Source organism: Tamandua tetradactyla, chromosome 2, assembly GCF_023851605.1.
Source record: "Tamandua tetradactyla isolate mTamTet1 chromosome 2, mTamTet1.pri, whole genome shotgun sequence".
In the NCBI taxonomy this organism is placed as follows: domain Eukaryota; kingdom Metazoa; phylum Chordata; class Mammalia; order Pilosa; family Myrmecophagidae; genus Tamandua; species Tamandua tetradactyla.
Genome location: NC_135328.1, coordinates 211,963,545 through 211,990,418, shown reverse-complemented (window position 1 = coordinate 211,990,418; position 26,874 = coordinate 211,963,545). Strand labels below are relative to the sequence as shown.

At 41.3% G+C, this 26,874-nt stretch overlaps 1 pseudogene; it reads right to left on the bottom strand.

The window, feature by feature from the left end:
- LOC143658613 (methyl-CpG-binding domain protein 5 pseudogene) overlaps positions 1–26,495 on the bottom strand; it is a 31,869-nt pseudogene extending 5,374 nt beyond the window's left edge.
- Positions 26,496–26,874: the final 379 nt, after the last annotated feature.

Genomic DNA, 26,874 nt, shown 5'->3' with positions numbered 1-26,874 from the left:
TACTTTGCTGTACTCATTTATTAGCTCTAGTAGTTTTGTTGTGGATTTTTCCGGGTTTTCGACGTATAGTATCATATCGTCTGCAAACAGTGATAGTTTTACTTCTTCCTTTCCAATTTTGATGCCTTGTATTTCTTTTTCTTGTCTAATTGCTCTGGCTAGAACCTCCAACACAATGTTGAATAATAGTGGTGATAGTGGACATCCTTGTCTTGTTCCTGATCTTAGGGGGAAAGTTTTCAATTTTTCCCCATTGAGGATGATATTAGCTGTGGGTTTTTCGTATATTCCCTCTATCATTTTAAGGAAGTTCCCTTGTATTCCTATCTTTTGAAGTGTTTTCAACAGGAAAGGATGTTGAATCTTGTCGAATGCCTTCTCTGCATCAATTGAGATGATCATGTGATTTTTCTGCTTTGATTTGTTGATATGGTGTATTACATTAATTGATTTTCTTATGTTGAACCATCCTTGCATACCTGGGATGAATCCTACTTGGTCATGATGTATAATTCTTTTAATGTGTTGTTGGATACGATTTGCTAGAATTTTATTGAGGATTTTTGCATCTGTATTCATTAGAGAGATTGGTCTGTAGTTTTCTTTTTTTGTAATATCTTTGCCTGGTTTTGGTATGAGGGTGATTTTGGCTTCATAGAATGAATTAGGTAGTTTTCCCTCCACTTCGATTTTTTTGAAGAGTTTGAAGAGAATTGGTACTAATTCTTTCTGGAACGTTTGGTAGAATTCACATGTGAAGCCATCTGGTCCTGGACTTTTCTTTTTAGGAAGCTTTTGAATGACTAATTCAATTTCTTTACTTGTGATTGGTTTGTTGAGGTCATCTATGTCTTCTTGAGTCAAAGTTGGTTGTTCATGTCTTTCCAGGAACCCGTCCATTTCCTCTAAATTGTTGTATTTATTAGCGTAAAGTTGTTCATAGTATCCTGTTATTACCTCCTTTATTTCTGTGAGGTCAGTAGTTATGTCTCCTCTTCCATTTCTAATCTTATTTATTTGCATCCTCTCTCTTCTTCTTTTTGTCAATCTTGATAGGGGCCCATCAATCTTATTGATTTTCTCATAGAACCAACTTCTGGTCTTATTGATTTTCTCTACTGTTTTCATATTTTCAGTTTCATTTATTTCTGCTCTGATCTTTGTTATTTCTTTCCTTTTGCTTGCTTTGGGATTAGTTTGCTGTTCTTTCTCCAGTTCTTCCAATTGAACAGTTAATTCCTGCATTTTTGCCTTTTCTTCTTTTCTGATATAGGCATTTAGGGCAATAAATTTCCCTCTTAGCACTGCCTTTGCTGCATCCCATAAGTTTTGATATGTTGTGTTCTCATTTTCATTTGCCTCGAGGTATTTACTAATTTCTCTTGCAATTTCTTCTTTGACCCACTCGTTGTTTAAGAGTGTGTTGTTGAGCCTCCAGGTATTTGTGAATTTTCTGGCATTCTGCCTATTATTGATTTCCAACTTCATTCCTTTATGATCTGAGAAAGTGTTGTGTATGATTTCAATCTTTTTAAATTTGTTAAGACTTGCTTTGTGACCCAGCATATGGTCTATCTTTGAGAATGATCCATGAGCACTTGAGAAAAAGGTGTATCCTGCTGTTGTGGGATGTAATGTCCTATAAATGTCTGTTAAGTCTAGCTCCTTTATAGTAATATTCAGATTCTCTATTTCTTTATTGATCCTCTGTCTAGATGTTCTGTCCATTGATGAGAGTGGGGAATTGAAGTCTCCAACTATTATGGTATTTGTGTCTATTTCCCTTTTCAGAGTTTGCAGTGTATTCCTCACGTATTTTGGGGCATTCTGGTTCGGTGCATAAATATTTATGATTGTTATGTCTTCTTGTTTAATTGTTCCTTTTATTAGTATATAGTGTCCTTCTTTGTCTGTTTTAACTGTTTTACATTTGAAGTCTAACTTGTTGGATATTAGTATAGCCACTCCTGCTATTTTCTGGTTGTTATTTGCATGAAATATCTTTTCCCAACCTTTCACTTTCAACCTATGTTTATCTTTGGGTCTAAGATGTGTTTCCTGTAGACAGCATATAGAAGGATCCTGTTTTTTAATCCATTCTGCCAATCTATGTCTTTTGATTGGGGAATTCAGTCCATTAACATTTAGTGTTATTACTGTTTGGATAATATTTTCCTCTGCCATTTTGCCTTTTGTATTATATATATATCATATCTGACTTTCCTTCTTTCTACACTCTTCTCCATACCTCTCTCTTCTGTCTTTTTGGTTCTGACTCTAGTGCTCCCTTTAGTATTTCTTGCAGAGCTGGTCTCTTGGTCACAAACTCTCTCAGTGACTTTTTGTCTGAGAATGTTTTAATTTCTCCCTCATTTTTGAAGGACAATTTTGCTGGATATAGGAGTCTTGGTTGGCAGTTTTTCTCTTTTAGTAATTTAAATATATCATCCCACTGTCTTCTAGCCTCCATGGTTTCTGCTGAGAAATCTACACATAGTCTTATTGGGTTTCCCTTGTATGTGATGGATTGTTTTTCTCTTGCTGCTTTCAAGATCCTCTCTTTCTCTTTGACCTCTGACATTCTAACTAGTAAGTGTCTTGGAGAACGCCTATTTGGGTCTAATCTCTTTGGGGTGCGCTGCACTTCTTGGATCTGTAATTTTAGGTCTTTCATAAGAGTTGGGAAATTTTCAGTGAAAATTTCTTCCATTAGTTTTTCTCCTCCTTTTTCCTTATCTTCTCCTTCTGGGACACCCACAACACGTATATTTGTGCGGTTCATATTGTCCTTGAGTTCCCTGATACCCTGTTCAAATTTTTCCATTCTTTTCCCGATAGATTCTGTTTGTTTTTGGAATTCAGATGTTCCATCCTCCAAATCACTAATTCTATCTTCTGTCTCTTTGAATCTATCATTGTAGGTATCCATTGTTTTTTCTATCTTTTCTACTTTGTCCTTCACTTCCATAAGTTCTGTGATTTGTTTCTTCAGTTTTTCTATTTCTTCTTTATGTTCAGCCCATGTCTTCTTCATGTCCTCCCTCAATTTATCGATTTCGTTTTTGAAGAGGTTTTCCATTTCTGTTCGTATATTCAGCATTAGTTGTCTCAGCTCCTGTATCTCATTTGAACTATTGGTTTGTTCCTTTGACTGGGCCATATTTTCAATTATTTGAGCGTGATCCGTTATCTTCTGTTGGCATCTGCGCATTTAGACAGATTTCCCTGGGTATTGGATCCAGAAGTTTGGAATATTTTTCTGTGAAATCTCTGGGTTCTGTTTTTCTTATCCTGCCCAGTAGGTGGCGCTTGTGGCACACGTTTGTCTGCGGGTCCCACCAGTAAAAGGTGCTGTGGGTCCTTTAACTTTGGAAAACTCTCGCCGTCCTGGGGGTTCGCTAGCCGAAGCGGGGTCCGAACGCAGGGAGGGTTGCTGGTCGCCGCAGCCCGGGAAAGAGCCCGTCCGAATTTCCTAGTCAGCCCTGGGCAACAAGCGTGGCGGGAGGGCGCCAGCGGCAGCGGCCCGCCCGGGAGAGTGCACGTTCCCCGGGAGTCACGGGTTTGGAAGGGGCCTCCCCCACCCGTCACCGTTCTCCGCGGCCTGGGGATTTCCGATCCAATTCTCTCAGTTGGTCCGGGGGCTGCGCGTGGTGTGGGCGCCAGCCGTCTTTGTTTCAGGGGACCGCCTCTCCAATTCTCCCAGCCGGCCCGGGAAGGGGGAAGGGAGTAACTCCGGCCGCTTCCCGCCCTGCCCGGTGAGGCCCGCGTGCCTCGGCGATCTCACCCGAGCTGCTTCTCTCAGCCAGCCAGCCGTTCCAGGATGGGGTACGCTGTCTTTTTTATCTCTGTTGTGGCTTTGGGCGCTTTCTGTATCGTTTCTACTCCCCTAGTAGGTGTCCTGGAGAAGAAACTAAGATCCGCGTGTCTTACTAAGCCGCCATCTTCCAGGAAGTCCCATATTGTGCTTTTTAAACTTTAAGGTGATTACTTCTAGGTTCTCTTGAGTGGTGGTGGGGAAATAGCTCACCAGCGTTTAAACTCTTCTAACTCCGCCTGGAATCGGACACCTTGTACGTACCTGCCCGCCGTGTGATTATTTATGGTGGAAGTGGAACGTTCGAATTGAAGGGCGACAATATGGCATCCACATTGAACACATGCCATGTGTCCAGCACTGGGCTACCTGTTTGTCCTACAGAAACCCCAGGAAGTAGCTCTGTTATTGCATTATTGCTCCTATATCTGTGGAGGAAGGAACAGACTCCAGGAGGCTGACCTCCCCTGAGGTCACAGTGGTGGAGCCCACCGTGGGTCTGCTCTTGAAGGCCAAGTGGAAGATGACCTGCAGCCACGTCTCTCTTCGCCCTTTGGTATCTGGCTTATTTCACTCAGCATCAAATCTTCAAGGTTCATGCAAGTTATCATTCCTTCGCTGAGGTGGGTGGGTCTGCAAGTTTATTTTATGATGTTTGGCTAGAGTAGAGCAGTTATTGTCTAAAAGGTATTCTGTCTTGCTAGGCTGACCCTTTCCTGATCCTTTGGCCAGAGAGAGCACACTTTTTTGAAAAAATTATTATTTTTTTGCCTATGGCCATTGGCATTTCTAGTATCTTTAACTCCAGTTTGGGATATATGAGGAAAAAAAGAAAACCCAGGGAACTTACCACTATGCCATTCCTCAGATACTGAGGTCCCTATCCTTCTTTACCTTTCACAGGATGATGTTTGTTTTACAGACAGCATCCAAGATTAGCTGTACTTCAGAGGAGTATGAAAAGTACGTATATTCCATCTTCACAGAAGGACTTCAAACAGAAGCCATTCCTTGCAGTTCAAAAAGGCTTTATTACTGAACTGTGTTTCTTTGCTCTAGACCAGCGGGTCTAGACAAATCCAGCCCACAATGTGTTTTTGTAACTAATGTTTTATTGAAGCACAACTGCACCTATTTATTACTGTAGTGTCTATGGCTGTTTTTGGGTTACTGTTGCCAAGTTGAATAGTTGTGGCAGAGACTTGATTGGTCCACAAATCGAAAAATATTTGCTATCTGACTCTTTACAAGAAAACTTTGCTAACCATGTCTTTAGACACAATAGTTCTGTCTCACCCATTTAAAAAAACTTTATTATCTTGGTTTCCTTTGATCTATGGATTTCCCCTCCATTCCTTTCTTTTTTCTTGTACTTGATCTATTGAACTCTGGGCTGCCTGACCTGTAGAGGTCCCTCAGTCTGGATTTTGCTGATTAATCTTATGGTACAGTTCATTATGCTCCTCTGTCTTCTGCATTTTCTACAGTTTGGCAGCTGGTCCAGAGGTTTGATCAGACTTGGGTTTGATTCCTTTGGCAAGAATATAGGTTGTTCTTTCATTACAAAGCAAATAATATCTACATTTTGCTTGTTCTATCTTTTTCTTTCTCTTTTGTTATTAGCATTCATTGATACTCAATGTGTAGAACAATTATTTCATTGGGGGTTTTAAAATGGTGCTATTCTATCTTTTTTTTTCATTTACTAATAATTTAAAATTATTAATTGGAATACTTTTATAAGACAATGCTTTCATCTTTTTTTCTTACCCCAGTTGTATTGATCTTATAGGAAAGGCATGATAGAGGTTTGAATTTATTTTAAATCTAATTTTCATGATAATTGGTTCCCTGTCATCCTCAGAAGGTGGCCAATTAGTTCCTATTTTTACACGATCCATACTCACGGACTTAAATGCATTCAATGAGTTTCAATCCATTGTGATTCTTATTCACAATGAACTCAAACTGTACAATCTTTGGGGAGTGGGAGACTCATCCAAGTTGTCTTTTTAATCCTAGTTGTCTTTGCTAATTTCCTTGCATCTGGAATGGCAGAATATCCCAGGCACATGTTATACATTTCCTGACCCAGACTTGGGGTTAGCCATGTCTGTAAGAAGGCCTGGTTTCTTTTAATGGAAAATGTTATAACACAGCCATATTCTGTGTGCTAGGGACAGTCCTTGCTCCTGGGTGTAGAACATAACTGAGATTTTCAAAGGATGCACATCTACTCTTGTGAATGCTACTAGTCATCATGGCAGAGGGAAAGAAGACTCTGGAGGGTTCCACATCTGCAGTTAAATGCTCTGTCATGGAGCAACACATTTTAATTTTGCTCACAACTCATTGGCCAGAAGTAGATGGGGGGCCCTACCTAAGCACAAGGGAGCCAGAAGTGCATTCTGGAGAGCAAAGAGAGGAAATATTTGAATGGGGTAACCCCACGTGCAGGCCATACTAGTCAGCTGGGCACCAAACTAGTGTTTGAGGAAATTTGTTGTGTCAGAATTGGGAGAGGTAGGGGAAAAAGGAATGCTTGAGAGTTAGACCTATGTTCAAATCCCAATTTCTCTGCTAACTAGCTGCGCCTTCTTGGACAAATCACTTGTTTCTTTCCCCATCCAAATGGAGATGATTGTATTTATATCTGGGATTATTATATTTTTAAAAATTCTTTATTAACTAAAAAATTACAAGAAACAAACATTCCCAACACATACACTCAGCAATTCACAATATCATCACATAGTTGCATATTCATCATCATGATCATTTCCCAGAACATTAGCATCAATTTAGAAAAAGAAATAAAAAGACAACAGAAAAATATAACAAACAGAAAAAAAAATTTTTACAGGCCATACCCCTTACTGATCCCTTTCATTGATCACTAGCATTTCAAACTAAATCTATTTTAACGTTTGTTCCCCCTATTATTTATTTTTATTCCATATGTTCCTCTCATCTGTTGACAAGGTAGATAAAAGGAGCATCAGACACAAGGTTTTCACAATCACACAGTCACATTGTGAAAGCTATATCATTATACAATCATCATCAAGAAACATGGCTACTGGAACACAGCTCTACATTTTCAGGCAGTTCCCTCCAGCCTCTCCATTACATCTTGGATAACAAGGTGATATCTACTTGATGCATAAGAATAACCTCCAAGACAACCTCTCAACTCTGTTTGGAATCTCTCAGCCATTGACACTTCGTCTCATTTCCCTCTTCCCCCTTTTGGTCGAGAAGGTTTTCTCAATCCCTTGATGCTGGGTCTCAGCTCATTCTAGAGTTTATCTCAATCCCTTGATGCTGAGTCTCAACTCATTCTGGGATTTCTGTCCCATGCTGCCAGGAAGATCCACACCCCTGGTAGTCATGTCCCACGTAGACGGGGGGAGGGTGGTGAGCCTGCTTGCTGTGTTGGCTGGAGAGAGAGGCCACATCTGAGCAACAAAAGAGGTTCTCTTGGGGGTGACTCTTAGGCTTAATTTTAAGTAGGCTTGACCTATCCCTGTGGAGTTAAGTTTCATATGAACAAACCCCAAGACTGGGGGCTCAGCCTATAGCTTTGGTTGTCCACACTGCTTGTGAGAATATCAAGAATTCAACTTGGGGAAGTTGAGTTTTCCCCCGTTCTCACCATTCCCCGAAGGGGACTTTGCAAATACTTTTCCACTCACTGATCAAATCACTCTGGGATTCATCAGGGCATCACCTGGACAAACCAACAAAATCTCATGTCCTATGCAAAGTTCCATGTAGTTAAGGTGTTCAATCAACTATCTACGTAAGTTATATTAGGAGATGCACTAGTCAAAGCATAGATTTGCACCAAATAAACATTTTTTGCTTTAGTCTCACACATTAGTTGAAATTTTAAAATATTAAGTACCATCTATTTTCAGCACACTGCAGTAATGACATTCTTTTGTTCTTCCTCATGCAAAAACATTTTTTAAATTTGTACATTTAGTCACTATCATTATACACTCTAGGCATTCCTAGATTACACCATCTCAATCTTTATCGCTATCTTTCTTTGTGATTTCATTTATGCCCCAGCCCTCCTCCCTCTATCATTCTCATATGCAGGTTCATTCAGTGTTTTAACATAATTGTATTACAGTTAGGTAATATTGTGCTGTCCATTTCTGAGTTTTTATATTCAGTCCTGTTGCACAATCTGTATCCCTTCAGCTCCAATTACCCAATATCTTACCCTATTTCTATCTCCTGATGGTCTCTGTTACCAAGGAAATATTCCAAGTTTATTCACTAATGTCAGTTCATATCAGTGAGACCATACAGTATTTGTCCTTTGGTTTCTGGCTAATCACACTCAGCATAATGTCCTTAAGGTCCATTCATGTTGTTGCATACTTCATAACTTTATTCTGCCTTACAGCTGCATAATATTCCATTTTATGTAAATGTCACAGTTTGTTTAGCCAACTGTCTGTTGATGGACATTTTGGCTGTTTCCGTCTCTTGGTAATTGTTAATAATGCTGCTATAAACATTGGTGTATAAATGTCCATTTGTGTCCTTGGCTTCATGTCCTTTGAGTAGAGACAGCATATAGATGGGTCCTGTTTTTTAATCCATTCTGCCAGACTATGTCTTTTGATTGGAGAGTTTAATTCATTAATATTCAGTGTTATTACTGCATGGGTAGTACTTTCTTCTACTATTTTGCTTTCTGGATTTTATATGTCATATCTAATTTTCCTTCTTTTTACCTTTACTCATAGTCTTCCTTTCTACACTCTTCTCCACACCTCTCTCTTCTGTCTTCGTATCTGTCTCTAGTGTTCCCTTTAGTATTTCTTGCAGAGCTGGTCTCTTGGTCACAAATTCTCTCAGTGATTTTTTTGTCTGAAAATGTTTTCATTTCTCCCTCATTTTTGAAGGACAATTTTGCTGGATATAGAATTCTTGGTTGGCAGTTCTTCTCTTTTAATAATTTAAATATATTATCCCACTGTCTTCTCGCCTCCATGGTTTCTGCTGAGAGATCTGCACATAGTCTTATTGGGCTTCCCTTGTATGTGATGGATTGCTTTTCTCTTGCTGCTTTCAAGATCCTCTCTTTCTCTTTGACCTCTGACATTCTGATTATTAAATGTCTTGGAGTATGTCTATTTGGATCTGTTCTCTTTGGGGTACGCTGCACTTCTTGGATCTGTAATTTTAAGTCTTTCATAAGAGTTGGGAAATTTTCAGTGATAATTTCCTCCATTAGTTTTTCTCCTCCTTTTCCCTTCTCTTCTCCTTCTGGGACACCCACAACACGTATATTCATGCGCTTCATATTGTCTTTCAATTCCCTGAGTCCCTGCTCATATTTTTCCATTTTTTTCTATAGTTTCTGTTTCTTGTCGGATTTCAGATGTTCTGTCCTACAGTTCAGAAATCCTATGTTCTGTCTCTCGAAATCTACCATTGTAGGTTTCCATTGTTTATCTCTTCTACTGTGTCTTTAATTCCCATACGTTCTGTGATTTGTTTTTTCAGACTTTCAGTTTCTTCTTTTTGTTCTTTCCTTGCCTTCTTTATTTCCTTCCTCAATTCATTGATTTGGTTTTTGATGAGGTTTTCCATGTCTGTTCGTACATTCTGAATTGTTTCAGCTCCTGTATAGTCATTTGAATTGTGTTCCTTTGACTGGGTCATATCTTCAATTTTCCTAGTGTGATTTGTTATTTTTTGCTGGCGTCTAGGCATTAATTACCTTAATTAGTTTATTCTGGAGATTGCTTTCACTTCTTTTATCTAGGGTTTTCAGGCTGGATGAATTTGTTATCTATCTGTTCTTTGACATTCCATTCAGCTTTATCTGGACCTTTAGCTTAAGTTTTGTTTAACAGAGGAGAATTTTTCAGTTCTTGTTTTCTTGTTTCTTGCCCTGCTTGTGTGGTGCCTTCCCCACCCCCCCCACACACACTTAGGAGGGTCTACTTAGATATTATAGAACCCAGCCAGATTTTCCCAGACCAATCTGGCCTCCTATCAGGAGGAAAGAGTCACCTGCATCGGTTTTCCCTGAAGGTGAGACCCAGCAGGTTGAAAGACTTTCCTGTGAAGTCTCTGGACTCTGTTTTCCTTATCCTGCCCTGTGTGTGGCACTTGTCTGACTGCAGGTCCCACCAGCATAAGATGATGCAGTACCTTTAACTTTGGCAGACCCTCCCTGCTGGGGGCATGGTGGAGACAGAGGAGATGTTGTAGGCTGGTTTTAATGGCTTCAAATTACCAAGCCCTGGTGTCTGAATTCCTTGATGGAGGGATTCCACCTGGGTGGGGCTTCACCCCTCCCCTGGGGAAGGCACAAGCTCCAGATAAGCCCCCAAAAGAGCTCCTGCCTATGCCTGGGGCAGTTGCAGCCTGAAAAGTCCTGCCGTTGTATCCAGAGGCAGTCAAGCCTTTGTAGATACACAGCCACAAAAACCTCCGTTTCCTTCTTCTTTTTTCCCCCTTTTTCGGTCAGTCCTGCCCCCTTGGCGCTGGGGCAAAAATGAGCAACCTCCGCTTTGATCAGGTTCACCTAAGCTGGCGGCCTATTTTTAGTAGTCAGAATTTGTTAATTAGTTCCACAATTGGTGTTTGATTGTGCCCAGTCCCTGCTGCTGGTAAAGTCCTTTCCTTTCCCCTCTGGGAAGCGGCCTGTGGGGGAGGGGCGCTGGCCGCTGCAGCTTTGGAAACTCACGGTTCTGGGGGCGCTCACAGCCAGTCCAGCTGGCCCACACTGGGGTACGCTGTGTGTCCAGTCACTGTTGTGGCTCCGGGAGCTGTTCTGTACTGTTTCTGGTTATTTAGTAGTTGTTCTGGAGGACGAACTAAAATGCGCACGTTGTTAAGCTGCCATCTTGACCTGGAAGCCTATATTTAAAAAATATTTTTATTGATAAATCTTTACACACATACAGTTCATACATGGTGAACAATTAATGACTCACCATATCATCCCATCATTGTGTATTCATCACCATGATCATTTTCATTTATTTTTTTATTTTTAAAATTTAATTTATTTTTGTATTATCAAACCAAAACAACATACAAACATGAACATTCTTAACATACAAACATTCCGTGTATGGTGTACAATCAGTGGCTCACAATATCATCACATAGTTGTGTATTCATCACCATGATCATTTTTAGAACATTTACATCACTCCAGAAAAAGAAATAAAAGAAAAAAGAGAAAGCTCATAGCTACTATACACCCCACCCCTCCTTCTCATTGACCACTAATATTTCCATCTATCCAATTAATTTTACCTTTTGTCCCCACTATTACGTATTTTTTTTATCCATGTATTTTTTTTTACCCATCTGTCCATACCCTAGATAAAAGGAGCATCAGACGTAAGGTTTTCACACATGGTCACATTGTAAAAGCTACATAGTTATACAATTGTCTCCAAGAATTAAGGCTACAGGAACACAGCTCAACAGTTTCAGGTACTTCCCTCCAGCCACTCCAATAACCATAAACTAAAAAGGGATATCTGTGTAATGCATAAGAGTAACTTCCAGGATAACCTCTCAATTCTGTTTGAAATCTCTCAGTCACTGAAACTTTGTTTTGTCTCATTTCTCTCTTCCCCTTTTTGGTCAAAAGGCTTTCTCAATCCCTTGATACTGGATACCAGCTCATCCCTAGATTTTCATACCATGTTGCCAGGGAGATTTGTACCCCTGGGAGTCACATCCCATGTAGGAGGGAGGGCAGTGAGTTTACTGGGGGAGTGGACTTAGAGAGAGAGGCCACATCTGAGCAACAAAAGAGGTTCTCTGGGTGTGACTCTTAGGCATAATTTTAAGTAGGATTAGCCTATCCTTTGCAGGAATAAGTTCCATAGAGGCAAGCCCCAAAATTGAGGGCTCAACCTATTGCTTTGGTTGTCCCCACTGCTTGTGAGACTGTCAGAAATTCTCCAAATGGTTAAGTTTAATATGTCCACATTTCTCCCTAGTCCCCTAAGGAGACTTTGCAAATACATTTTCACTGCCCAAATTACTATGGGGTATGTCAGGGTATCACACTAACCTGGACAAACTAACAAGATCTCACACCCTATTCAAGATTCCATGTACATAGGGTGTCAACTAAACTGACCATACAAGTTAAATTAGGAAATGCACTACCAAAAATATAAATTTTGTACCAAATAAACATCTCTTCCTCTGGTCTCACACAGAAGTTGAAATTTTAAAATATGGATGAGATCATCCTTTACCCTGTATTCTGATTTACCTTTGTCCTATCCAGATCAGCTTCATTCATATCTCTACTTGGAGTCAGATCCCTTTTTCAACTTTTTTAACAGTTCCTGTATGGGGTACTGATGACTTTCATAGCTTCAGAGCTCTAATTCTGAGTTTCAGGTGTCACATAAATAATTCGAAGTTTCTGGGGACAACCAGGTTATAAACAAACAGTTCAGTATCTCAGAATTTAGATATAATAGTTACAACTCGTGAATATATGTGACTGCTATAAGAGCTCACAATCTAGGACCCTTTACAATAGGCCCCAACTTGATACCCCATGCTCTCTACTTCAGTTCACCTAGTTTTTATATTATAGTTAGTCCATATGAGTGAGGCATGATAATATTTGTCTTTTTGTTCCTGACATTTCATTCAACATTCAGTCCTTAAAGAGTCATTCACCTAGTTGCATGCCTCATAACTTGATCCCTTCTTGCAGCCACTCAGTAGTCCATTGTATGTATACACCATAGTTTCCCCTTCTATTCCTCAGTCATTTGTACCCTTAGGCTGCCTCCATCCATTGTGGATTGCAAACACTGCCACCAGAGACACTAGGATGAAAATGTCCGTTCCTTCGTGTCCCCACGCTCAGCTTCTCCAGGTATACACCGAGAAACGGGGTTTCAGGATCATATGGCAACTCCACCCCTATCCTCCTGTGGGACCACCACACCCTCCAAGGGGGTACACCTCTCAGTTTCCCTGAAACAGTGAATAGGTATATCTCTTTCTCTGCATTTTTTCTAGCGCTTGCTTCTCTCTGTTCATTATTAAATAGTTTTATTCACACATCATAGAAATCCAACCTAAGTGTATAAACATGCCTTTACCACCAAAATCTATCTGAGGACATTTCCATTTCTTAAACAAAGTATCATACCCCTCCCCCACGCTTCCTACCTGTTGACATTTAGTTTTGGCATAATGCCTTTGTCACATTCTGGGGAAACATATCACAATGCTACCATTGACTATAGACACTAGCTTGCATTGATTGTACTTTTTACCATATACCATCTATTTTCAACACTCTGCGATTTTGACATTCATTTGTTCACCCTCATGCAAAAACATTTTTTTAAAAATTTGTACATTTATTCACCATCATTGTCCACTCTAGGCATTCTTCAATTTTACTGTCTCAGTCTTTATGCTACACTTTTCCTTCTGGTTTCATACATGCCCCCAGCCCTTCTCTCTGGGATTATTTTAATGTTTAATGGAGAATGCATTGGAAACTCCTAGCACAGTACCTGGAACTGAGGTACTGTGTAAATAGTAATATTTGATAATTCTATTATTTTCTTTTGGTGGAAACTTTTACCTATGTGTTTTTAAAAAACTTTGAAAAATACATAGATTTTCTTAACAAAGTAAAATTGATTCATAGTTTAAAAGTGAAATTATCATGTCTTATAAAAAAAAATTGCAGAACTCTGGCTTATCCTTCCTACCCCAAAGTTTCACTTCCAGAAAGATCCACTTCCAATAATTTTAGCTGCTTTTGCTTTCTAATTACATATTTCTAAAAAATATGCTAATATATCCAACATTTAAAAAAATTCAAAGAATATTATTTATTACATTTTTGCTAGGGAAAATAATGATTGATCTACTATCCTCCCATTCTCTACAAAAATCACAATTTGGGGTTAAATCAATAGTCAATCTTTATCATGACTATGCAAACATATTCTATACTGAACCATATGAAATATTGTGATTCTCTCTTTTTCCACCCCCCCCCATATTTCATTTGCCTTATTTTTTGTGCTTATCACTAAATCTTTCCCCCAAATCTCCTCCAGAGCTATAAAACACCTAATATGCCTAACATGGTTCTCTCACTCTCCCTCTCACTCTTTCTTTCTCTCTCTCTCTCTCTGATCTCACCCCTAGAGCCTCATGCTTCTGTTCTAAATTAGACTGGGGCTGCTAAGCCTAATGAACAGCTGACATCATCCTGAGCTCTCCTTTTTGTAGACTTGAGGATTCACGTCACCCCTTAGGATTGAAGAAGCACAGATTCCATGTGCTTTCCTTTCTTGTTTTACTCTCTTTCTTTAATGGAGCTCTCCTTCCAGTAGCTTTCTGAGAAAGGGTGCATGGTAAATGAAATTTGAGACCCATTAAGTCTGGAAATGTTCATATTCTTCCTTCATGCTTGTTTTATAATTTAACTGGGTATAAAATTCTAGGTTGACAATTATTTTTTGAGGACTTTGTTCCACCCTCTTCTAGCTCCCACTGTTGCCAGATGCTATTCTGATTTTGCACTTATTTTTACTTTAAACTTTTAGGATTTTCTCTTCATCTCTTGTATTCAGAAACTTCCTGGTGTGACTAATTGTGGGTCTGAAACTTTCTTATTTCTTTGAATATTATTCAAGAAAGGTTTCTTTTCTCTTTCTGAAAGTTCTATTATATGGAAATTTAGCTCCTGGATTGATTTTCTAATTTTCATTATATTTTGTCTTGATCTTGATCCTTCTGTTCTATAGTTTTATGAGACTTTCCCAATGCTTTTGGGGATTGAATCATGCACCCCACAAAAGATGTACTCTTTTTTTTTTACATGGGCAGGCCCCGGGAATTGAACCTGGGTCCTCGGGCATGGCAGGCAAGCACTCTTACCTGCTGAGCCACCGTGGCCCACCCAAAAGACGTACTCTTAATCTTAATGTGCATTCTCATGGGTGTTGAACCCATTTGTAAATAGGACCTTTTGAAAGTGTCATTAATGGGCGGGCCACGGTGTCTCAGCAGGCAAGAATGCTAGCCTGCCATGCCAGAGGACCCGGGTTTGATTCCCGGTGCCTGCCCATGTAAAAATAAATAAATACATAAAATAAAGAAAGTGTCATTAGTTACAGGGTGGCCAAATTGAATCAGGGTGGGTCTCAATCTACTACTTAAGGCCTTAGAAAGAGAGGAAATTCAGATGCAAAGAAGCCAGAAGCTATAGAAGCCAAAACTTAGAGGAAATTAAAGGAGACCAAGGACATCATCATGTGGCAGAGGCCGAGATGTTAACTGGGGAACCCCAATGATCATGACAAGCCATTTTCAGATTGTTCCAGACTCCAAGGAAAAGCATGCCTTGATCTGGAACTTCTGACCTTTAAAACCATGAGCCACTAAATGCTTGTTGTTTAAGCAAATCCACTGTGTGGATTTTACCATAGCATCTCTGGCGAACTAAGACAAACTTAGACTCCCACTTTTCTATTTATTTTTGCATTTTATCATTTTAAAATGCTCTGTTAAAGAGTTCCACGTTTTCTTCTTTTTTTTGTATTAATATCCCATCATTTCATGGGTTCAGAATCATCACTGACCCACATTATCTTTTAATGCAGTAATCTGATGCATAATGCATTATCTGTTTTCTTTCTTGAGCTTTTATTTAAACATTTATATGGTTCTTTTATATTCCAGGCACCGTTCTAAGTGGTTTTATAAATATTAACTTACATAATCCTCTACCACCCATGAGTCAGGTGTTTTGAAGTGATCTGAAGTCATTTGTCCAAGTCCCACAGCTGGCAAATGGCAGAGCTGGGATTTGAACCCAGGCTCTGGCTCCAGAGTCCATGCTCTTAACACTCTGGTTAGGTGCCTGAATACTTAGGGGTCAGCTGCCTTGTCATATTTGGGTGGGGCACTACAGCTGACTAGAGGCTGTGCGTATCTGGCTGTTGTCTACTGGGGCGCCTCCCACAGGGAATTTGAGTGGAGACCCAGCTATTCATTAGGGACTGCAAAGTGTTGGGATATGTGGGCTTTTCCTTTGGGCTGATTCGTTTCCTCAGAACATCTTGGGAAGGGGATTTGTTGAGGATGATAAAAAGACAGATGCAGCATCTGGAGGCTGAGAGGAGAAAGTCAATATATAGAATTCTGTTAATGTCTCTGTTTTCCTTAACAGCCCTTCATGAGTCCAGGGTCCTTCTGGTTTATCCATTCCCAGGATTGTCCTTGCCAGTTTCTGCCGTATTTACAGAAAGGGACAGAGGGAATCTGGGTGTTTCTTACAGACTTTCAAGCTTCTTCCTGTTTTTCAGCCCAAACCCATAATCTTACCTTCAGAGATGCGTGGTACTTCCAGTTCCTGAGCCTTTTTGGATTTCCATGGCATGGACTATAGCTGTCCTCACTATAGCCCTTAACTTTCAACTTTGTCTCCCTTTCGAAAGTTTCCCTTTGGACCACCCCCTTCCAGCTTCCAAAGTTTGTGGACATTTTCAACTTTTTTTTTTTTTACATGAGCAGGCACCGGGAATCGAACCCAGGTCCTCTGGCATGGCAGGCGAGCATTCTTGCCTGCTGAATCACCGTGGCCTGCCCCATTTTCAACTTTTGACATCTCCTTTCTCTTCTTTGCCTCTGTGGGTTTCTATCTTATTTTTAACTGCTCGTTTTACTGGAGTTTTGGGAGGGAATCTATATAAATGCATACGCAATCTGTTGCATTTAAGCTACTATTTTTAAAAGAAGTGAACACTCATCCTTATAACATGTCAAATGTAAGTATGTAAGTGAATATGCCTTGAAAAATAAAGCACACTAGAAATGTGAGGTGTTTAGCAATGCTAACTTGCAGAGTGCCTGGTATTTGGCAGCAAATCATATATCATCTTTACGAAGAAAGCATCACTGGAGTTTTAGAAAAGAGTGAAAGAAGGATAATGACTGATTCTAATATGGTAGCAAAAAAGGATGAGAGAAGCATGAACTAGGTACTTCTACTTCTACTTCTTCTAGGTTTTTCTTTTTACAAGTGGTTCACCTGGGAATCCCTTTCTGGCATAGGATGTAACATAGATGTGAAGGGCTCTGCACGTGAGATCAGTTTTTATGTGTTAAAGTTGTTTAAGCATTTTCAGTCCAAAGGTACCTGGGGGACTGAGATATAACAACTGTCTGTGCTTGGATGCTGTGGGGAGAAACTTGCTTCATAGCTTTTTGAGGGTGAACTTTCATTATGTGTGATAGATTCTGGACAGTTTGCCAGCTCCGCATCCATTTCCTGTTCCTAACACAATCTCAGTCCTTCTAAGTATTGCTTCTCCCCCTGTTTGGGTAGTGAAATTAGGACAAATGAAATTAGTTGTTTGAATTCTGTTCAATTCAAACAACTGTTCAATGGAGCATGTCTCACCATCTAAGTACAGCCTGGGCATGGACAGGGGACCCAGGTTCTGCCGATTAGATGCCTTCACCTGAATCCTGAGAGAGTGGTGATGACACACTAGACGAAAATGGTTGGCAGGCCATTCCATCTAAGCTGTTGTTTCTTGACCAGTTACTTCTATCTTGATTCCCACTTCCAAGGAGATACCTTACACATTCTTGTATCAATTAAGGCCTTGTTTGCAAGCTTAAGCAATCCACTGACTGACTTTCTTAAATAAGAGCAGAGAATTTATTGGGAGGATATGGGGACTAAAAATTGGTTGGAGATTGAAGGACCAGATTTGGAACACAGCCGTGAATCTACACTGCTCTAGATGGTTAAAACGTGAGAAACATGAAAAACATATTTTAGTGGAAACAGTCCACCAGAACAAGTTTGTAGCTGCTAAGTTATGCTGTTATTTCATTAGATTCCCCCCATAACTATTCTGAAATTATTTCTAACTGTCCCTTTGTCTCTAGCACTCTCTCCAGATTCGGTCTCAGTTGGGATGGTAGGATTTGTCATGCTTTGGCTACATGCCCTACAACTGCCTGCCTGCCAGCGGTGGGGGATGCAAAGAAAGACCCTTCTCTTTGGCTTCCATAGCTGAAGGCAAAGGCAACTAATATTACATGTGGTTGGAAATCCCCTAGAATAAGAAAGGAAGTTCAACACTAACCAACCACAAAGGGGCGAGCCCACCACACTGCTCACTTCCAGGTCCCCCCATCTTCATGTGGGTCATGGTCAGGTTCATGTGTCAACTTGGCCAAGTGGTGGTTGGGCAAGTGCTGTCTTGTCTGTTGTGATGAGGACATTTCACAGAATTAAACCATGATCATGTCAGCTGCATCCACAGCTGATTCCATTTGTAATCAACCAAAGGGGCGTGCCTTCTGCAATGAGTGATGCTTAATCTAATCACTGAAAACCTTATAAGGAGGATTCAGAAGAGACAGGCTTCCTGTTTTGGCTGGTGAGCCTCTCCTGTGGAGTTCATCCAGACCCTCCATCAGAATAGTTGGCTTCACAGCCTACTCTGCAGATTTTGGGCTCTGCATTTCTGCAGTCACGTGAGACACTTTTATAAATTTTATATTTGCGAGTGTTCCCTGTTGATTCTGTTTCTCTAGAGAACCCTAACTAATACAATATGGGTTCTGCAAATTCCCGATTTCTTTGCAACACATTCTCTTTGTTTACTAGCCAGAATATGTGTTATATAACCAAAGAGACCTAACAGAAGTGTGTCTCATTGCTTTCATCTGTACAACTACTTGTACTCTGGGGGTGGGTTAACTGAACTCTGTTTATTGGTGCATTCTAGAATTTGGGGAATCTTGAAGCCTAGACCCCCAATTGACTCTTTCCCCATCAGCTTGATTATATTATTTATAGGAGAAGGTAACCTGCATGTATTTGCTGCTAGAAGTTTAACTAGGACTGGCCATGAAAGTATTCCCTAAAGGACATAGCTATTTGCATTAACATGTCTATATTGAGCAGGCATCTGTGCTTGAACAAGGGCTGGGCATGGCCAATTCATTCTAATTTTGCACATTTCAAGCTTGAGTACTTTTTTTCAAGGAGTTCAGTATTGTGGGGCTGAGGAGGCAGTTTCATGTGCAAATGAGCATGAAGTTACTTTCCCCATTGGTTAAGGAGTCTTAATCAATCCTGAAGGATCTAAACTCCTTAAAACTGTGTAAATGTTTTGTGTATGGGCCTGTCTGCTTGCTTGTTTGTGGGTCCGTGGTTTTCAGGAGCTCATGGAAATCCATAAAATTAAAGATTGAGTTACTGGCTTTTGTTCTGAATTCTAAGCTATAATAAATGAACCTTTAGATTGTGGTGATGACCACACAACACTGCGAACATACAAAAACCATTGAACTGTACATTTTAAATGGGTGGGTTGTGTGATATATGAATTATATCTCAAAACTGTTAAAAATTGACCTCCTAGTATTGAACTTTTTTTAAGCTGGAGACAGCCTGTATAATAGAACAAGCTTGGGTCCTCACCCAACATTTGGGTGTTATTGAGCTTGTTTTAATGTAATTTCCTATTTGTATGTAATGTTTTGACCCTAAACACACCCAGACATATTTGGTTTCTAATCCTAAACTGAGGACCATGTCTAATTCTATTTTGGGTTAAAGACGGTGTTTATTTCATTTATTGCCCTGTAAATGGTGGTTGTTGTAGGCATGGGAGAAAGCATGAGCACAATGGAAGTTTAGGCAAAGTCCCTCTGACTTTGCACCATGTTAGGTGATCAAGATTTGAGATACTTTGGGTCATTTGGGAGGAAGTGCTAAATAGATGTTGTGCTGGTTTGAAAGTATTGTATACCCCAGAAAAGCCATGCTTTAATCCTAATCCAATCTTGTGGGAGCAGCAGTTTCTTTTAATCCTGATTCAATATAGTAGGTTGGAATTTTAATTAGAATATCTCAATGGAGATGTGACACATTAATTGTGGGTGTGACTTTTAATTAGATGGAGATATGACTCCGCCCCTTCAAGGTGGGTCTTGATTAGTTTACTAGAATCCATTAAAAAAGGAAACATGTTAGAGCTGACAGAAAGGACAGATGCCTCAGAGCCAACAGAGCAGAGAGAGATGGTTGGAGAATAGTTGTGTCACGGAACAGAGATGTGGATGTTTGGAGATGCTTGGAGCACAGCAGATGTCAGCATGACGTGTTTGTTTGGTGTTTTTTTAAATTTCCATGAGATGTTAAGCAGTCAGAAACTGGAGAGAGCCAGGGAAATCCAAGAGAAGAAAGCCAGACCCAGAGAAACAAAGTGAGGAATCCCCACAGGAACAGAGGCTGAAAGCAATGGAACCCAGGAGCAAGGGGCCAGCAGATGCTAGCCATGTGACTACCCAAGCTGACAGAGGCGTTCCAGTCCATTGGCCTTTCTTGGATTAAGATATCTTTCCTGGATCCCTTAGTTTGGACATTTTTATAGTTTAAAAACTATAAACTTGTAACTTATTAAACTCACCTTTTAAAAGTCATTCCAGTTCCAGTATATCACACTCTGGCAGCTTGCAAACTAACACAGACATGTTGGGATTATTGTGCTAAAACTGAAGTAAAATCAGAAGAAAAACTCACCTGAGGGCCCATAAAATCTATCAGGCAATTTAGATGAGGTGAACATGGAAAGCATTAAGTAAAAAGAACTAAACTCTACCTTGTTGTGTGGCCATTAGAATGTAAATCTGGCGTGTCTTATGCCTGCTTAGATTTCAGTGTGGCTCCTCATCACAGCTGTACAAAGTCTGTTGCCATGTTGTGGGTGGCCCTACCTGGCCCAGTGCTGAATTCCCTCTTCCAAGCTCCTGATGTTCCTGGCCCTCCATGCTGGTATCCATCTCTGAACTTTTGTGCAGGCTGGAGACTGCCCAGGATGCCTCTCTTCTACTTGGCTAATTTTTCTTTCATTATTTGAAAGTTTCTCTGCCATTGTCTCTTCCAGAGGTCCTCTCATAGCCCTGCAGAATGGCTTAGGTGTCTTGCTGGGCTTGTCTCCATACCATCATTAACCACCTTGAGTTATTTGTAATGCCAGTCCTTCACTCACCCTATAAGACTGAATTCCATGAGGTTAGGGGGCCCTACTTTATCACTGGATCCTCAGTGCCTGGCAAATGAGATGTGTATGAATATCTGGACTTGAGGCTTTTGAAATTGGAGGATCACAGAGGTGGTAGCTACTCTTGTGTTGAGGAGGTAGATGAGGGCCAACCCTTCCTAGATAAAGGATAGGGGAGCTTTAACTCTTCCACCGAGACTTGCATCCAAAGAGTAGCTATTTCCAGATTCTGGAATTAGTGGACTCTTCTGAATTAAAGTCTCCTCCTTCACATTCTCCCATTTGCCTATTCTAGACACCTGGAAATACTTCTTAATATTCTTTTTCTTTGCCCCCTTCATTCTACCTCCAAAGTATCCCACCTGTATCTGCTTTCCAATATCCTTGGGTACCATCCTGGCTCAAGCTACAATCATCTGGATGCTAAACTAGCTAAATGGGTCTCTCTGACCCCATCTTTCCACCCCCATTGGCATGCTGTGGCCCAGCCTCCCTTCTGCAGCCAGGGATGTCTCTTTGAAGCTTATATCAGTTCACTCCTTGGCCTAAATCCTTCCAAAGCCTGCCCTTAGTCCATAAGAGAACTCCCCAAACCTATGAGGCTCTGTGTGGTTTAGCCACCGCCCTCTGTTCCAGCATCACCTTAGGCCACTCTGCACCTTGTTGTCCTCCAGCCACAGTGACAACCTTCCTGTGCCTAGAACACACTGGCTGTGTCCTTTCCTTAGCAGTGCTTTTCCATCCTCCTTCAACTCCCCGCCCCCGACCCCCAACCCCTTTACTGGATGATTTACACATTGGTTATGTGTTAGCTTAAATGTCACTTTCTTGACTTAAACATTCCCCTGACCCCTTGTCTAAATTTGGTCCTCCTACTGATCTCATCATACCTTTTGCTTTTCTTTGTGGCACTTGTCCCTTGTAGTTATGTTCCATGATGATCTGTTTAATGTACATTCATCCTATTAGACTATGAGCTCCGTGGAGTCTTGTTGACAGCTGGATCCCATGTGCCTTGAAGAAGGCGTGGTGCCAAGGACATCCTCAAGTATTTGAATGGATTTAATCCAGCTGTCATGTCCTCCACCCACTTGCCCCGTTCATTATTAATTCACTAGATATTCAGGTGCCCACTATCTGCCTGGCCTCATGCAGGGCATTGGGAGAAATAGATATGCTTTACCTAAACCCCTTTCTCTGCAGCATCTGGGTTCTTCCTTTCTATGCACACTGCCCAGTGGCTGGTTGGCAACAGGAGTCAAACCATAGAGGAGAGGGAGCAAGCTGGTATGCGCCTTGTGGCTACAGGGCCACGAGGCCCATTTTTTCATGCTGTTTTAGGCCGTCCTCTCCAGCTTGGCTTTTAGGCCCCCATCATGTGTTATCTCTCTGGGTGAATCCACAAGGGCCAGTTGGGGGCTCCAAGGACCTGTAATTACTGGTGATGACTCTCTACAGGCCTGGCACTATACTAAAAGCCTGGCATGTTAATCTTACTCGTGCGTATTAAAAGGCACTGATTCTTTACCAGGGAAGAGGTCATGGTCTGGAAACATCATCTGAGTTTCACACTAAGTGGCCCAGCCCATGTCTGGCCCAGGCACTTTGACTCTGGAGATGGTGCTCAAACTATTCTTCTCCTCTGTCACTGTCTGGTCACTCCCAGAAGCCAAGGCTAGGCTGGAGCTGATGCTCGTGGAGATTATTAGAGCGTGCTATGAGGACCCACCTCTGTGGAAGGAGGAGGGGGGCCTTGTGCTATGGTGCAGACACTACAGCCTCTGTCAGCTCCCCCAGTTCCTCAGTTGCTGAAATGGTCCATTAGTGTCTGGCATTGGGCCAGAAAGGCCAGACCTTTATCTGCCTAATCCATTGGTCACTGGGGGTGGCCTTCCCTGGGATGATGTGAACTTGGTCCTCTCTGCAGCCCCTGGGGAGGTTGAAGCACTACCAGCAGGTAGGCAAGCCAGTCCTTCCTTGATCCTGGGATCCCATCGGCTGATTCCGCTTTTGTTCCCTTCTTATGGATAGTTCTGGAACTTTTCACCATTTAAAGAAAGATTCCCATATATGTGAGATTCCCAGCCCCCACCCTCTTAGATAATTGTTGGGGTTCTTGAAAGTGAATTATCCTTTAAAGATTGCCGAGAGCCATTTCGAGGATAATCTGAATGAACCAACTATAAAGTCCCAGCTTTCAGATGCATTTATCCATTAAAAGCCAAAGGCCATCTGTCCCCTGTAGTAGGAAGACACTACGAGATGGGATGTAGATCAAGACTCTTGATAACAGGGAAATTAAAAGGTGTTATTTGCAATTTAAGGCCCTCTTGGTTCGAATGTGAAGCTGTCTTATTCTATTTATCTCATTCAAGTGAGATAAATAGAAAAGGGACATTAGGCTGAAAACTGGGCTGAGTTTCTGCCACCCAAGTAGCAAGTTGGCAGGGATCTCCCCCGCACAGCCTGGCTGCCTGCCCCCACCCCTGTTGCTGCTTTTTTTCCCAGAGTTTCAAGCTTTTCTTCTTTTTTCACTAGAAAACTTATTACTCTTTTTAAAAATAGGGAGTAGCCAAATCCATTTTTGAATTTTTTCAAACAGATAATAACAAAGTTTAGCAAACTAGGTAAGAAAAAACATTAGAGGACAGCTTTCTACTTCATACAACTCTGAGTTACCTTTTCCTATCCATTCACCTATTTCTGGTCCACAGCAAGGAAAAAAATATCCATTTACCTTCATCTATTTGGGTTTTCCAAAAGGAGCTTTCATTTACTCGAATGCAAGCAAAAACTAAGGGAAACAGCTTTTATATCGGTATGGACCAAGTACCTGTCTCACAAACTAGGAAACCTTGCTTTCTGTGAGTTCTTTTTTTTTTTTAGTTTTGAGTCCAGTGGTTATATACCCAGCTAAAAGTTGAACAATGTTCAAAACGGCACAGATGGCAACAAATAACAGAAACACGTGGAATTCCCTCGGTGGTCATTCTTTCTAATAGACAAATACCTAGCATTCTGTACATAGAATTGTAAATACTGAAGAAATGAGAATTCCACAATGGAGAAAGGATCATTTCTCATCATAATAAATCTTTTGGTACCCGTTTTTTAAAAGTAGAAAAATTTAGTACCTGTGGGTATTTTTTTCTAATGAAACTGTATGTGCTTCAGAACCTGTGTGATTACAGCTGCTAACCATGGTGTTTGGTGTCAGTGGAGTGGGGGATGCCGACGTTGTCGGCTGAGGTGGACTGGGATGTAATGAATTTCCTAACGCCATGCCTTGCTGAGCATCCCACAGCTCCCGCTAGCCTGAACCTGATTTATTAAGCCTACAAGATGGTAGCTTAGGAGTGGACTGTTACCGTGGACAAAGTTGGTGTTTGTATTGTGGCAGAGCATGGCTTTCCTTCTTAAACATATGTTCTGGCAGTGAATTCTGAAGAACACTGGAATTCATATAGGGATCTGTAAAATTAAGCTGGTTGGCAGAGCAAGGCAAAGCAGTATTTGAGCCTCCACAACCTGGGATGCTATTTGCTACCCAAGTTTGAGCTTTTACAACTCACTCTGTAGTAACTGAGATGCTGGACTGATGGGAAATGTACCCTGACCCTGCTTCCTTAGTAAGTTGGGTCCAGGTTTAGGAACTGCAGGAATAACCTTTGAGACTGGGTGAGCAAACTAACACTATGGTAGGTAGCTGTTTTCTTTTCGGCAATGAAGATTTTTGCTAAGACATCAGCTTACCTCTTAGGGCTGCTTGGACTTTACCTGTTGGAGGAAGCATGTTGGCAGAAACAAGGTGTTTAAAGTGCTGTGTCCTTCAGTTTGGCCACTGCTGGCAATAGCTCCAGAATAGCTGGTGCTGCTACTACTATTGTTACCCGTGAGCTTGTTTTGATTTGCTAGCTGTGCTTTGGCTGCTGCTGGCAGGAAACTACTTGCTGGAAAGGAGGCAGCAGGGTGCTGTTTCAAGATCTGATTTAAAGGCATTCCCCCAGAAAACCAAGCTGGCTTGTTATGAAACCACTTCCAGCAGTTGCAGTAGGAATTGTTGCAGTGCTTGGGGTATTTAGAACTTCTTTCATTCCAGCAGTTAATAGGCTAGGGGTATCCTTACATGGATGATGTCCACTGGACTTGGTAGAAGTGCTTGATCGCATTGATGGCCTTGGGGACCCGACTGCTGACCTCAGTGACCTGGGTGGAAACTTAATACCACTACATGGGACCTGGGTCCTACAGGTGGCATCATGAAATTTCCATGGTCTCATGATGTGAAAGATGAACATGATTTTTGGGGTGATGCCTCAATCCTTCCAATTCCAATCCCCAGGATGTGCACTGGGGATGTCACTGGAGAAGGAGACAGAGAGGTGGGAGCTGAATGCTGAAGTCTTTGTAGGTGATGCCCATAATTCCGGTGACCAGTATTTATAGGTAGCCAAGCGGTCATAGCAGGAGGCATGCTTATGTTCATCACAGGTACCTGAGAATAGACACTGGAATGGAAATTGGTTGGATTAACAATACCAGGGTTCTGACTCACTGGCTTACTAGAAATAGGGTCAAGAATGCCAGGTTGATCTTTTTTAGATGTTAGCGGCTTTTTCTGAAGAGCATAAGAAGGTGGAGGAGGGAGAACTGGGCCTTGAGATGGTTTGTGGTTGAACATTGCTCACGGTATTTCCAGATTAGTTGAAAAATTCCACATTGGTTTTTTCATTACTGGATTCCTTGTAGTCAAGGTTAGGGAACAAGGTATATTAGTCCTTCCAGCCTCTGCACAGGATGCCTATACAGGACAACCATGTAGCATTAGGAAGGTGGAGAAAGAGGAGTCCCACTTAGGTGGAATAGGACTAGAATTGGGAGCTCCATGAAAACCAGGATTATTTCTTGTGAAAATATCAGGACTTCCAAATGGGTCTGTCCGTGGAGAGACTAAGCTTTCTCTGTGGATATGGGATCCTGATGATGTGGGGCTCGGCGGGCCTCTGTGGTGGCCATGGAATAGAGATTTCGGTCCATGTTCATTGCTGCCCAGTCATACCACCTTCCCTTGGCACTGGATGATCCAATCAATAACATGAAAGTGTATCTGATATTTAGGCCTTACTGATTTTGTGATTTCTTCATGAGACTAATTTCTCACTGATCTTGCAGTTATTGCCCGTGAAGGCACTCCTGGAGTTGTGCTTGCTTTCCTCTGGGACTGGGGGCCACCAGAGATGGATGTGGGCTTCCAGGCTTTAGTGAAGTGTGGCCACCGAAGTGACTTTTGTTTGGTGTATGCATAGTTTGTGACATCTTCATCTGCTTTTAACTTCTGTAGTTCTCTGTTACATCACAACCCCAAGATAAAAATTGAAAATTTTGGGAAGAATATGAAAAAGATTTCAAGTCACACTTGCATGTGTTCTGTCAGTAAGCAGGTATATTTTAACCTGTTCCAATTAAGATAAAGACCCACTGGGACCAATATAAAGTCTTCCATTTTGATCCACACAATGCTGCCAACCCACAGGGACTTGTATAGCTGGAAATCCTCCATCCTTGCCCCCATCACTCTCCTTGCCTCCATCCATTTTCTGCATCAGCTGGGGGCTCTTCAAAGAGACCAGCAATAAAGGAAAATAATTGCCCTCCCCCCTAAGTGGGACATAGCATTCAGGGGTGAAAATCTCCCTGACAACGTGGGGCGTGGCTCCCTGGGATGAGTCTGACCCTGACACCATGGGATCTACAAACAGCTTCCTGACCAAAAGGGGGAAAAGAAAAGTCAAAGTAAGGCATCTGTGGCTAAGATAGTTCAAACAGGCTATTCTGGAGGCTACTCTTATGCAAACTTCAACTAGATAGTGCTAATTACTATGTTTGCCAAACCCTGACCAGCAACATTCCTGTTAACTCTTTAAGAACACCCAGGGCTCTAACTGAGACTGTATAAAAGTTTCACGCATGAGG